The following is a 12,698-nucleotide window of genomic DNA, read 5'->3' as shown; positions in this document are numbered from 1 at the left end:
GATGTAGCAGTTTTGGACGAGTAGCTGAAGACAAGGGATGGAGCTATCCTTAAACACTGCAAAATAACTTCAAGATTGGAAGACACAGAGTGCTGTGACCCAGATTTTGCATCTGAAGACATAAAGACAGCTGGGTAACATAGGTGTAATAAAGAGAAAGCAGAGCAAGGGGAATTTAGGCAACTTGATAATTCTCGATAACCCACACAAGCAAGAGATTTCTGATGGCAGAAGCTTTAATCTAGTAGGGAAAAATCATCAAGACATGCAGTCACTGGAAGCTGAAGCTCAAGTAAACATGGGCTATAAGTAAGAGACTTTTTTTTTTTTTTTTTTTTTTTTGTTTTGTAACAGATAATTAATCTCTAGCAGAATTTACACAGGGACATTGTGGATTGTTTGGTGAGTCTGTCCTGGCAGTGACTCATACCATGGCCCTTTCCTCCTGACACAGTTTTCCACATCCAGGCTTCTGCCTTCACTGCACTCTGATAAGTAAACAATAACTCAACATTTATCCAGTAACTCTGCTGCACATTTATGAATTTTAATCAACCATTGACACACTTACATGAAGTGAAACAATTGAGCAGAGTTAACAAATGAGGTCTTTGCTTAGAAAGGATTTTAGATTCATATTAATATTCAGTTCCTTTCTAGGATTCTTGACATTAACTGTGTTTCAGCACTGTATGGCTGTCTTGAGCCTACAGGCTTGTTTTCTATAGCCCAAACAGGGAGCCCCTTGTGCTAAGCACATAACAAAAGACAGCCGATGCTTCTGAGAGCTCACAGTCTGAGGCAGAGGGAACAAATGGGTGGTAGATGAGGATAAAGTTTGGACTGCATTCAGTAAGGTAAGAAGCACTGTTGATATACCAGTTAACTAACTGTTGGAGCCACGTAATTGGATCTGTTCCAAAGATGTTGTAGATTTCTGTACATAATGCAGTGCTCACATTTTGGATCAGATTTTTAAAACTTGTGCCTGGTTTGTCAGTGAATGCAATTTTCCCTCTTTTCCCTCTGCTGTCCTGAATCACTCCCTGACCGAGCTGCCCTCAGGTAAAGGGCTCTGTGTCTTTGGTTATTTTATGGCATTTGCTGCAGCCCAGTTTTCATCAGAGGTCCTTCCCAGCAGACTAACAGCCCCATGAATGAAATCAGCAGGGAGGCTCTTCATTATCACAATTCTGGCAGTGAAGTCTCTGTACTTTTATCACTGTACTGGTATCAATTATTTGGAGCCACATTAAATAAATGAAGTCAGTAACATGAATATGTCATGCCCAATTCATAGAGAGGCTCCTGAACTCTTTAAAAAAACCCATCTCTTTTTTGCCTGCTGCTTCCCTTATGAATTTTTTGTAAGCTCTGACCTTAGATATTTCTCAATCATTGCAAGCATGCTTAGTTCAAGATTGAATACACATCCATTTTATGTGGGTTGAGGGGGGCAAAAATCACGAGAAAAGCAGATGACATTAGAAAAAAAAGACTTTTCAAAGAAGGTTCAATAACCTCTATATAGATATGACATGTTAAAGTCCCTGACTTCTTTTTAACTCAGCACTTGCGTATATATATTTAGTATTATATAATGTACTTGTAAGGGCAAAGCCTCTTTCAGCATTCGATCTACAATATTTATTGTAGAGTTCTGACTCACCTTCCTTGGGTGTTGCCCAGAGTCACCATAATACCAGTAATGACAATGAAATGGACTGCATTGGCCGGTGCCCTTTGCTTGTTCGATGGGTCACAGCAGCACACTGATTGCAGTTTTCTGCAACCTAAAGACAATCTTCTTTATTTATTGATTCTGCTGAATCAGAATTCAAGCTTGGCAAAGCTTATTCTCAAAAAAATAAAAAAGGTAAATTAATAACCCTCTGGGATTTGGAGAGTATTTTTCTAAAATATTTCTAACCAAAATTAACTTATTTTTGTCTTAAGTAATAAAAAGAAAAGTAAATCTCTGATGCATGGGCTATTAACTTCAGACACCCTAAAGCCAATTCATTTTGCTTGTGATTTAACTGATCTGTTTAAACAGAGTAGGGAAAACACAGAACTGTGATAGGAAAGGAGATTTCTTGGATACTGCTTTGCACATACTCAGAATAAAAAAGCCCTAGAACCCTTTAAGCTTACTGAGAGTAGAATTACACATAGATGCAAGGAGTAATGGGTAAATGCTTTGTGGGAGTGTTCGTAAACTCTGAAACTCCAATTCAGCCACATTTGAACATGTTTCAGCATCTTCTCTGTTAACATTAATCAGAGTGGCTTTTGTTTAAAGGAATGTTGGAGAAAGTGTATTCCAAACTCAAATACTCTTGCAAACACACTTCATTCAAACCTGCCTGAGAAGTGGTTTCTCTAGCTCAGTCAACCTGGCAGCTGAAAAAATGGCATGTTTCTTAGGTGGCCAATTACACACCCAAAATAAGGAAGAGTGAATAGGTAGAAAACATAATTAAAATAAATGCCCCCTGTAAATAAGCCCAGTCAGAATATAGTCTGATGAAATGATTATTCAGTCTGTTACAATTTGCATAGATGCCTCATTCTTATGCACTCTGCTTCTGCTGAAATTTCCAGGGAAAAATACCTTAAATTTCCTTTTACAGAGACCAAAGCATCGACGTCCAGATTTTAGAGGGCTTGCATTTAGTTATATCTGTGGCTTCCCTAGGGCTATTAGTGGTGTACAAACCTGAGCAGGCGTTTGCATCTTTGCAGAGCTAAGTCTGACCTCATTAAAAATCCCTACAAACCTACAAACAAACAAACAGGGTTTGGAAATTTATCAAAAAAAAAAAAAGGGGTGTGAGTGGTGTGATTCAGATTAGAAACTGCAGTCAATGATGAGTGTAAAGAACAAAATTGGAACCCTTGAGTTGGGATGCTTTCTTGTTTTATTTTTAAACAATTTCATAAATAAAAAGTGAACCAAGAAACCAACTATTCACCTCACCTATTGAATCTCTGAACAAAAACTTGACTGCCAAGTCAGCAACAGGAATAATTTGAAAGTTAGTATCACCTGAGAATTTCCAAAGAGACTATACCAGATGTCAGTGTTCTTTGATCAGGAAGCAGTACTGAAGCAGAGAGAGGGTCTTTATCTCACTCTTATGTCATAAAATAACCAACTGGAAGAATTTTTTTTTAAAAGGCAGTAATTTTATATTCCAGTTTACCATTCTCCTTTCTCTGGATCACACTCACTTACTTTTCTGTAATTTAATGTAAATATACAATATTTCATAATGGGCATCTCCTCATGAGTTAAGCCATTTCTGAAGGCTTTCACCCTGCAAAGTTGCCCAGCCACAGTGAAGATATCAATGCAAAGTGTTCCTGATTTGGTGAGGTTTTTTTGACAGTCTCTTTGCATGAGTTTTCTGGGAAGATAGGCATGGGAGATGCAGAAATCCTTCATCTGACATGCATTCCTGGCATCATCATGTTATTCCATGCAGACTGTCAGGTTTATACCCACAATGACAAGAGAAAATGGTATTGTGCTGCTGTTCAGCAAAAGAGAAAGCAAAAGACAGATGAGTCAAGTGTGCAGCTCACTCATCAGAAATTGTCTCTGAGTTTGAATGTATTTCCACACATTCCTGAACTGTTCATTATTATTTTCCTGTATGATTGCCCTGCAAGTGCTTGTCACCACTGCAGGGGCAAACCTGAAATCAACCTTTTTTAAAATCCATAAATTAAAACAATCAGATAAATGCAATGCAATATATTAAACATGAAATGACACATCTGGCTGTCGGTAAAGGCAGAAAGAATTTCCAGAAGACCTTTCCTGCAATTCAGACTGCCATCTCCATTTGTTTCTGATTGCTATCACACTACACAGATGCAATGATTGAGAATCAAACTAGAATTTGGTGCTAGAAGTCCACTGTAACATCAATCACTTGAAATAAAAATGTCATGCTTATGATTCTTTGGAAAATGCTGCACTTAACTTCCAAACTGTTGCTTTCAGAAAAGGCTAATTCAGGGCTGGGTACATTAATGTCAATGTCCTATAAAAGTGCCAGCTAAAAAAAAAATGTCAGCAAAGACATTTTTTAAGCCTGTGTCAGCACAAAAGGGTGCCTCAGTTGTTTCATCTCACAACAGCTGCATGCTTTCATTGACATTTGTTGCCCTTTCTTTGTGCACTCATCCTAACCTCATAGGTTATTTCCTGGCCTCCCTTCCATGACCTATGACCGATGATGACCTTTAGCTAGAGAATGTGACATTTTGTTCTCCTCTGGCTGACATGTGATGCCCTCATTATTCAAAGGTATGTGAAAATAATGACCTGTACTGACCCCTGAGTTTCCTTTCGTTTATTGGTCTACACTAGGTGCTTGCTCAGCAGATTGCTATGACTAGGTGGTGGGGTGTACTATTTCTTTTGAAGAAGGAAGCTCATGAATTGCACCAACATTTTAGCTCTTTGTGTCTGTTGTTCCATTTGAAGAGCAGGAGATGAGGTAGTGCAGCTGGGGGAAGAGGGTTCAGGGTTTACTGTTCAGTTCAGTGTGGGTTGTTGGGAACATCCTGCAAAGCTGGAAGATCTGGCTGAGGACTGGGGGTCTTATGGAGTGGCACTTGAATCCCAGGCTGGATACCAACCTTAGGGCATCTCAAATAGTGCAGGATACCAGTGCACAAGGTCCTGGGTCAAGTCCTCAGTTCTCAGCCACCAGAAAGAATGGATGAGTAAACTCAGGAGTTCAAAACAGGAGTGAATGTAGCTTTCCCATCACCAGGATTTCTACACCTTCCCTGTTGTGACCCCAATGGCAACACGGTCACGTTTGCAAGAAATACCAAATGAGCCTCACATGCCAACAGTGCTGTCTTGGGTATGTCTCATTTTGCATTTCAAGTAGTGGAAGTTTCAGTGTTCTTCAGAAATGCAAGCCTGAACACATGAAATTTTTTCAAGAAGAAGATTTTATCTCCTGTGAGATGTGTCCTCATTGACTATAGTAAATATTTCAAATGCTGAGAGTCTAAAGGAGGAATAAACCACTTCTGTGTGGGAGATTGTGATACCAATTAAGTGTTTCTTCAAGACCTAGCCAGCATGAATATTTAAATCTCCTTTGCTTGAAGAAAGGATGGTTACTTCAGGTCAGGGATGAGGGCATGTATGGAGCAGCATAAGGAACAGATGGCAGCTAAAGACAATTTCAGACCATAAATAGTCCCTATTAAGAATATAGAAATAATCAATTAGGGAATAGACTCTGCTTCCTGTTTCACAGGAGCAGAGCAGCAGCAGAAAAATGTTAACATATATGTCAGTGTTTGTTGCTGGCTGGGAAAGAGATACCAGTCCTTTCCCACTGAAAGGTGGGAAGCTGCACTGGGTCTGTAGGTTAAGATAGAAGATTATCAACAGCTCTTTGGAAAAGGTTTATGTATTTGGTATGCAGACCAGGAAATGAAAACCAGGATCCAGATTATGACCTTGTCTCAGCACTCTGTGCAAACTAACACAGAAACCAGGGGAAAGGGCCTTTATTGGTAAACAGACAGCATTCCCCACCACCTGGAGGCTGTAAAGAACTTCATGTTGGAACATGTCCACTAAAGGTATAAAAGGTACTAATAACTGATGCCCAGATGTCAGCTTGCAAAATTTGAGGTTCTAACTGGGTGTCTGGGCCAGACATTCATCCTGCACTATAATTCAGCTAAAAAAACCCATTGAGAGTTCAGGCTGACGCTTGGAGGACTGAAGTGTAGTGTAAAGGGGACTCTAGATTAGAGATAGCCTGGCTTTGTGTTGAACTAGAAGCATTAGCACAGGCTGATGAAGAAAAGTATTTTATCTGTCTTGGTGGAAAATGCTACACAAGTGACCTAACCATGGATGTGACTTACCATATGTCTTCATATGAAGGAAAAAAAGCTGAAACATTTTGAGAGTAATGTCCTGTTTACCATTACCATCTTTGTCCTGCTTGGGCTGAGCTTTGCTGCATCAGTCCCAGCAGCAGGTCTGGGCAGAAGCCCGAAACTCAAGAATGGCAGAAAGAAATGGCATCTGTGATACATCATCACATCTCTTCTTTCGGTCCTTTCACAAATGCCCTGGTATTATATTTCTGAGAGCCAGTTACTGATGGATTAATTGAAGGAAAAACAAGAGCACATAAGTGGATACTAGCTGGTGGCAGGCAGTACTCCTGTCACTGACCTGATAGTGCTCCAAACCCTGTCACCGAGCATGGCTGTAACATGAATCCTGCTGTTCCCCTTTGGCTGGCAGTAATTTTCATACAACTCACACATGGAATGCTTTTAAAGGATTCCGCTAAGGAATGGACACACTTTTACATGTGACACAAGCTCAGATCAGATGTCAGATTGCTCATGACCAATCATATAAATGAACCAATCTGCCACAGCAACATAACTCTGGAAGGTCTTGCAGGAACCTTGTAGAAATATATTTATCATGTGCCCAAAAGATTGTGACATGCGAAATCATGAGTTGCTTTTGACTGCTTTGCTCAAAAAGGCAGTGTTTTTGTATAACATGAACATGAGTGTAAGAGGACAGTACCAAGGTAAATTTGTAAACCAAGAGCATGTTTGGCCTTTTGTCTTTGTTTTTCCCCAGAAGCACAGTCTCAGAAATATGCAATTTTTCTTCCCCTCTGTCTCATTTGCCTCTCATTGTTCAGGAGTTCGTAGGGTTTCACTCCTCCCAAGATCCATAAATCAGATGATTAACTTTCAGTCCAAGCCTATTTTATATGAGCAGAAGAAATCTAATTGGAATACAATCACCCTCCTACTGCTTTTCACAGCTTTCTTTGCATCTCAATGTGATCTGAATTTCAGAAATCTCTTTCTGTGAGATATTTATTTTTCCCCATCATGCACTGAACCCAATTGTGCTGCTATCTTTTTCTGCCCTTTTAAGCTCTGGCTGTAAATTAACCATTATCTAACTGAAATAAGTTCCTTTAGAGTTCATAAACAGTAGTTCATCATGATAGCTTCCAGGCTAGTTGCACAGGAATGAACTGCCCAATCCCCTGAATATGAGGGTTTAATATCAGTTTCATTTTCCTCTGCCTCAACATGGGTGCCTAGAGAAGAAGCTCTTTTGTAAGATGGGATACTGGATGGATACTAAAGGAAGAGGGAATCTGGAAATGCAGAACTCCACTTGCAGGTGCTGGATGAACTCCAGGTTGGGGAATCTTCACATTACAACTGTGATTACTTGTTTTGACTTATGCCAGTGAGATTTAGTACAACTGAAAAATCCTGCTGATTATGGATCAGTTCTTGCCCTGCAATTTACTGGCTTTCATTTTTCTTTAAAAAAAAAGCTGAGTTAAATTTTTTTTTTTCACTTAGTGTTTAAGGAGGCTGGCAGCCCAAGAGTTCTGAATACAAAGATGTTTCCTTTTACCATACAACCCAAACTTTTCTTTAGTTTCTCCCCTCCTGCTCCAAGCCTTCTCCAGACCAAACACAGCATGTCTATGGGAAAAATTAATACTTGTGATTCATTAAATGCTTGCTTGTCTTCTTAGTCACTGCTGCTGCAGTGATTTGTTTGTGTATGAATGTGCTACAGACACCAGCCCATCTGAGAGAAAATTAATTTTAAATCTAATTGCTTTTACACATCCAGATTTCAAACGAAAGCTACTTATTACCACATGATCATGAACACAAAAGTTCAGTCTACAACACAACAAAACCTGCAAGATGATGCATTTTTCTGCCCACATCCTGAGTGCTTTATGGCGGGGACCAGTGAGAAAGCACCCCAGTTTCCAACTTCCCCTCTTCCAACAGGCACCAGGGTGCTGTTCAGACTGAGGCAGAAACTTGCACACCTGGATTTCATTCTGATGTGGAGTCCAGGCAGAGTTAGACACCAGCTCCACATCCCACAGTTTAGACATAGCCTATCAATCCATTAAGCACCTGAATGTCATTTAAATAACTGTACAAAGCCCAGCTTTGCTTCTCCTATTTTCAGCAGTCCCACCTGTCACAACAGAGCTACTTGTCGAAACATCTTGGGGCTCTGACCTGTCAAGTGTGAGAACAAAACATTGCAACCAGTTACTTCTGAGTCTGAAGTGTCACACAGACATTGAATTGAATTTCTAATCTAAAGTAAAATGAATCATTAAAATGATTAAGCCATTAAATAAATACATCTCAATTCATAGTGGGCTGTGAATCACTGACACACCAATTATTCAAAATGAAATGGACATTTCATTTTCTGGGTGTTCATGTGCATTGTTTTACAGTGAGGGAACTTTTCTCACTTAGGTTATCAGCAGTCTGAGGGAAAGGAGGCTCTAATTGAGTATAACAATCCCACTGACATGATATGACTTTTCCTTTGTTCAAAAGAGCTTTATTGTCTCTGAATTTTTGTGTAGTTATATTCCAGCATAGCAGAGAATATACAATGGGGATTAAGTATTTATGACACCTTACTTTAGGTATCTTCAGTTGAAATGTTTGAATCTGAACCAATCTGAAAAAACTCCCTTTATGATTTTCTTCAATAGGAAATTTATCTGGCAAAATGAACTCATGTGTTTCGCACTACTAAATGGAGCCAAAGTTGACTAACTCAGAGGTTGAAACCTACATTTAATCAGACTAACCCCATCCATAGGTCTTTCCTCAAATCTTTCTTCCCAGCCGTGCTGTGTGACAATGTCCACACTGGTACTCCTCTAGCTGTACTGGAAGGGACATTTTGCTCAATATTCTCCTGGTTCTTAGTAATTCATTAAGTGGGGTTGTCATGGGGATACAATCCCTGGGTAGCCTTGACTCCTTTCTTTCATCCACTCATGCACAGTGTGCACTGTACAATACTTCATGCAAATAAGTTCCAAGCAGAGTTGCTTGTCATTAGCACAGACAGCTCTAGAGGCAAAAGCAAACAGAATTTGTCAGTGAGAACTCTGTCATTAAGGAATTTTGTTTGCACCCCTGCAGTGATTCATAGTGCACTTGACTGTTTTCTGCCTACCTCTTCACATCTCTTATTTGTTCACAAAGTGAAAAAATGTCCTTTTGGGTACCTTTTCTCCAATTACAGGTTTTATTGATATCATACCAGAAAGCTGGTTTCAGCTCCTGGCAAACTAGTAGCAAAAATAAGGTTTTCCTGGATGTCATCTTCATTCAAGCACTGATAAAGTGCTGCCAAAGCAGGGAAGACAAACAAAATATTTAATGAATTGCTGGAGAAGTCAAAAACTAGACAAGAAACCACAGCCTGGTTTTAAAGAAGAAATAAATCTGGAAAACTATCAGCACTTAAACCTTGTTTTTGAAGTGAAAACATATATATATACATGTAGCCTGACTTTGCTGAGCAAGTCATGTTCGAACCTGAGGATGAGTTTATGTGACCATCAGGTCCCACTATCTTTGTTGCAATTGATGTCTGTTTAATAATTCACTGACTCAAGCACTGACCACCCAGCCACCAGTAAAGTGCCCATTAGGCCCAGCCCCTGTCACATCTGCTTCCTGTAATGGCCAAATTTTAACTGTGAGCAGTACAAAATCTTTGGTTTACTTTCAACTGCTGAAGGAAAGAAAATAACCTACCATCCATGAAATATTCAAACACAGCTTTAAAAACATTAGCCACACAGCAATACTTGTGTTATATAAAGTGTTCCTCATGAAACGGTGGGAGATCTGTCTGAAATTAGCAAGAATTACAAAACCTCCCACTCTGAAGGTGAAAGGATGAAGCAAGGTTATAATTATATAAATGACTATGGGGGAAACAGTTGCTCTGTATAGTGTGGGATCCAAGCAGTGTCAAACACTACTTGGAGACAGGTTTCCTGAAGCCACAGATTTGTTCTTTTTTTTCAACTTTTTTTGTCTCTTAAAGCTCCAGTCACTTCCCCGGGGAGATTTCCACTGTGGGGCACGCCCTGCCTGTACTCAGAGGAAGGGATCTCAGATGCTGTCTAGTCTGAACCTGCTTTGGTGGCATCACTGTTTCACCTCACTCTCTGCATCATCACTTCATTGGTGGCATTCTGAGTATGGGTCTGTAACACCTGCAGAAGGACTGGACTACAGGGTCTAGATAGTTTTAGGCTCCACAACTGTGTTTACCCAGGATAAACCAGGATTACAGTCCATTCTTTTGGGACATGTGGCAACAGAAACAAACAGAAATATGACCTTTGAAGGGTTCTAAACTCCAATTGTATCTTACATCAGCTTGCCTCAAGAAACATCCAAACACATAAAAATATGGCACTTGTGCACTTTATCGATTACATTTCCTAACCCTTCTGAAGTAATCCCTGAATTTGAACCAACAGCAAGTTAAGGTCTTTCTCTTACACATGCCTTCCCCTGCAGGTCAAACAACCCCTGTTCCCTTGGCTTTCTCTTCTAGAGTCTGTGCATTTACAGCTTGCTTCCATTTTCTCAGCAGTCCCCAGAAGGGCGTCTCAGTCACAGAACCATTACCCAATTTTACCTCTCTCCCCATTTGCACACATCCCTTTCCCTAATCAGTTTGCAGTCAAGTCAGCTGACCAAACTCATTTTGAGGCCAAAGCATTCCTAGAGCCACGTGAACTGTGAGGGCCTGGGCTGAGACAAGCCAGCGCTTCCTCTTTCTGCATGGCTCACTTCAGCCTGAATTGAACCGAAACCCCCGCCAAGGCTGTGTGAGATTCTGCTTCCCACTATGTGCCTGCACATCTTTGCTATAGACTCATCCACAGTGGCAATTACAGTTGCTATTGGGAAAAAAACACAGTCAGACAAACAAAAAAACAACGGAAAAAACCAGCACCCCAAACCAAAGCTTTTTTTCTTCTGTTTTTTCCTCTCCATTTTTGTACATTCAAAATTTCAACAGCATGATGTTAGCAAACATGACTGCTGCACATCTAAAAGAAACACTCAGGTGCCTGCAGTCTCAGACCTCAATAAACATTTCAAAGGCTAAGATAGAGTAGAAGTATCCTTATTTTAAGGAAAATGTACAGGTCCCTAATACTGCTGCTGTAACTGTTGACAAAAGCTGACGTTTAAACAGCAACCAAAACAAGACCTGACCCTGCAGTGTCCCCACAAGTATCACTAGTCACCTACTCAAACCCACTAAAACCAAATGGAACTGCTCTCTCATGACTGCAGAGTTTAGGATCAAATTCTTACTGTGAAAAAGATCTTTCTTGAAGTAACACACTGCTCCACTCAAGCTAATAGGTATATTCAACTGTAGCATGACAGAGCTTGTAGTATAAACATGAAGTCTGTAATTTTAAGGCACTAAATTGTTATTAAGCCAAATATCTAAGGTATTTTAATTTAAAACTTCAAAGAGTACCTAGTTGGGCAGTAGGCATTCTTGCCATTAATTAAAATTCAGTTGATGAACAAAGCACAGTCCGTGAAACCATACAACTGAAAACCCAGCAGTTGTGACCTAGCACTGCAGCACAGTGGAATCAGGGGAAAACAAAAAAGCTATAAAGCCACATCTTTCAGTCTGACAAATTCTTAAAGGTAAATCTGTGTCTCACCCTGTCCCCCTCACTATTCAAGAACTTGTCAAAAGTGCTTATCATCACAGATGACTTGTCAGCAGCTCAGTGAAGTTTGGCATGAATTTCTTTGAGTTTTAAGGGATTTAGATAAAGCAAAAGCCTTCATAGAAATGCACAGCACTGCGAGAAGAGCACCTTAACAATTTTAAGGGAGTTATTAAGCTATCTGATGTAAATATACATTGACTGATCTTTTCTATAATGTGGATTACATAAATCTGAATTAAGTGACTTTTAGGAACATTGGCTATTGATCTGATAAACTATAATGGCCATCAGAAATATTGTGTAAATAACCATTTTTAAAAATTTGTTATGTCATAAAAATTTTCATGAAAAGTACTTATGGTACTTTATATGCTGAGTAACCACTTTTCAACATGAAGTACCTCAGCCAAGGATGCATTCTTAAATTAAGCAGCTTTTAATTTATATATGATTTTAAAAGAATGGTTTTAAACCACTCAGAATGTACCTTTCTGTACTTGTGCAATTTTAAAATAGCCATGTCATTTTTATTTTTTTTTCTTCTTGAGAATGAAGATAATAGTAAAATAAGTGATCAAGTGGCCGTGTGAGGCTCATCAATGGCTCTTTGTGACCATACAGCTTTTGTGACAATATGTACTGACAAAATGTGCATAGGCACAAAGAGGAGCCTTTCGGCTCAAATCTCATTAAGAACTTCCTTTGAGAATTTGTTTGTGCCAGTTATTTCCAGCAAAGATGGAGATACCAGCTATCTATGCTCAAATCTAGAAAGGCCTTGTTGAACTGGCTTTGTGCCATGTAGTGATGGAAGTAGAGGAGTTCTTCTCTAATGCAAGTGACCTGCCATGGGGTACTGGAGGGAATAAAAGAAACAAACCAAAAAAAAGGAAACAAACCAACAAGTGAAAAGGTGGAGTGGTTTGGGATAAAAGGCACTGGCACAGAAGAGTCGGCATATACTGGAGTTGTCAAAGGCAAGCAGAATGGGGAGCAAGTGAGAATCTCTAGAAAAGATGCTAAAATAAAGCAGCTACATTCAAGCAAGCAGGCCTGCAATAAGGAGGGATGATGCCCACCGCAGGA

General features: G+C 39.7%; 1 long non-coding RNA gene across 1 annotated transcript in view; it reads left to right on the top strand.

Annotated features, from left to right (window-relative positions):
* Positions 1-769: 769 nt before the first annotated feature.
* LOC108446059 overlaps positions 770-12,698 on the top strand; it is a 55,330-nt gene continuing 43,401 nt past the window's right edge. Inside the window, exons 1-2 of the long non-coding RNA XR_001861168.1 lie at positions 770-857; positions 4,209-4,318. This is a non-coding gene — a long non-coding RNA (uncharacterized LOC108446059). The remainder of the gene's footprint in view (positions 858-4,208; positions 4,319-12,698) is intronic.

This window comes from Corvus brachyrhynchos, unplaced genomic scaffold (assembly GCF_000691975.1).
Source record: "Corvus brachyrhynchos isolate BGI_N302 unplaced genomic scaffold, ASM69197v1 scaffold152, whole genome shotgun sequence".
NCBI lineage: Eukaryota > Metazoa > Chordata > Aves > Passeriformes > Corvidae > Corvus > Corvus brachyrhynchos.
The sequence above is the reverse complement of the archived record's forward strand: the minus strand, read 5'-3'. Positions and strand labels throughout refer to the sequence as shown.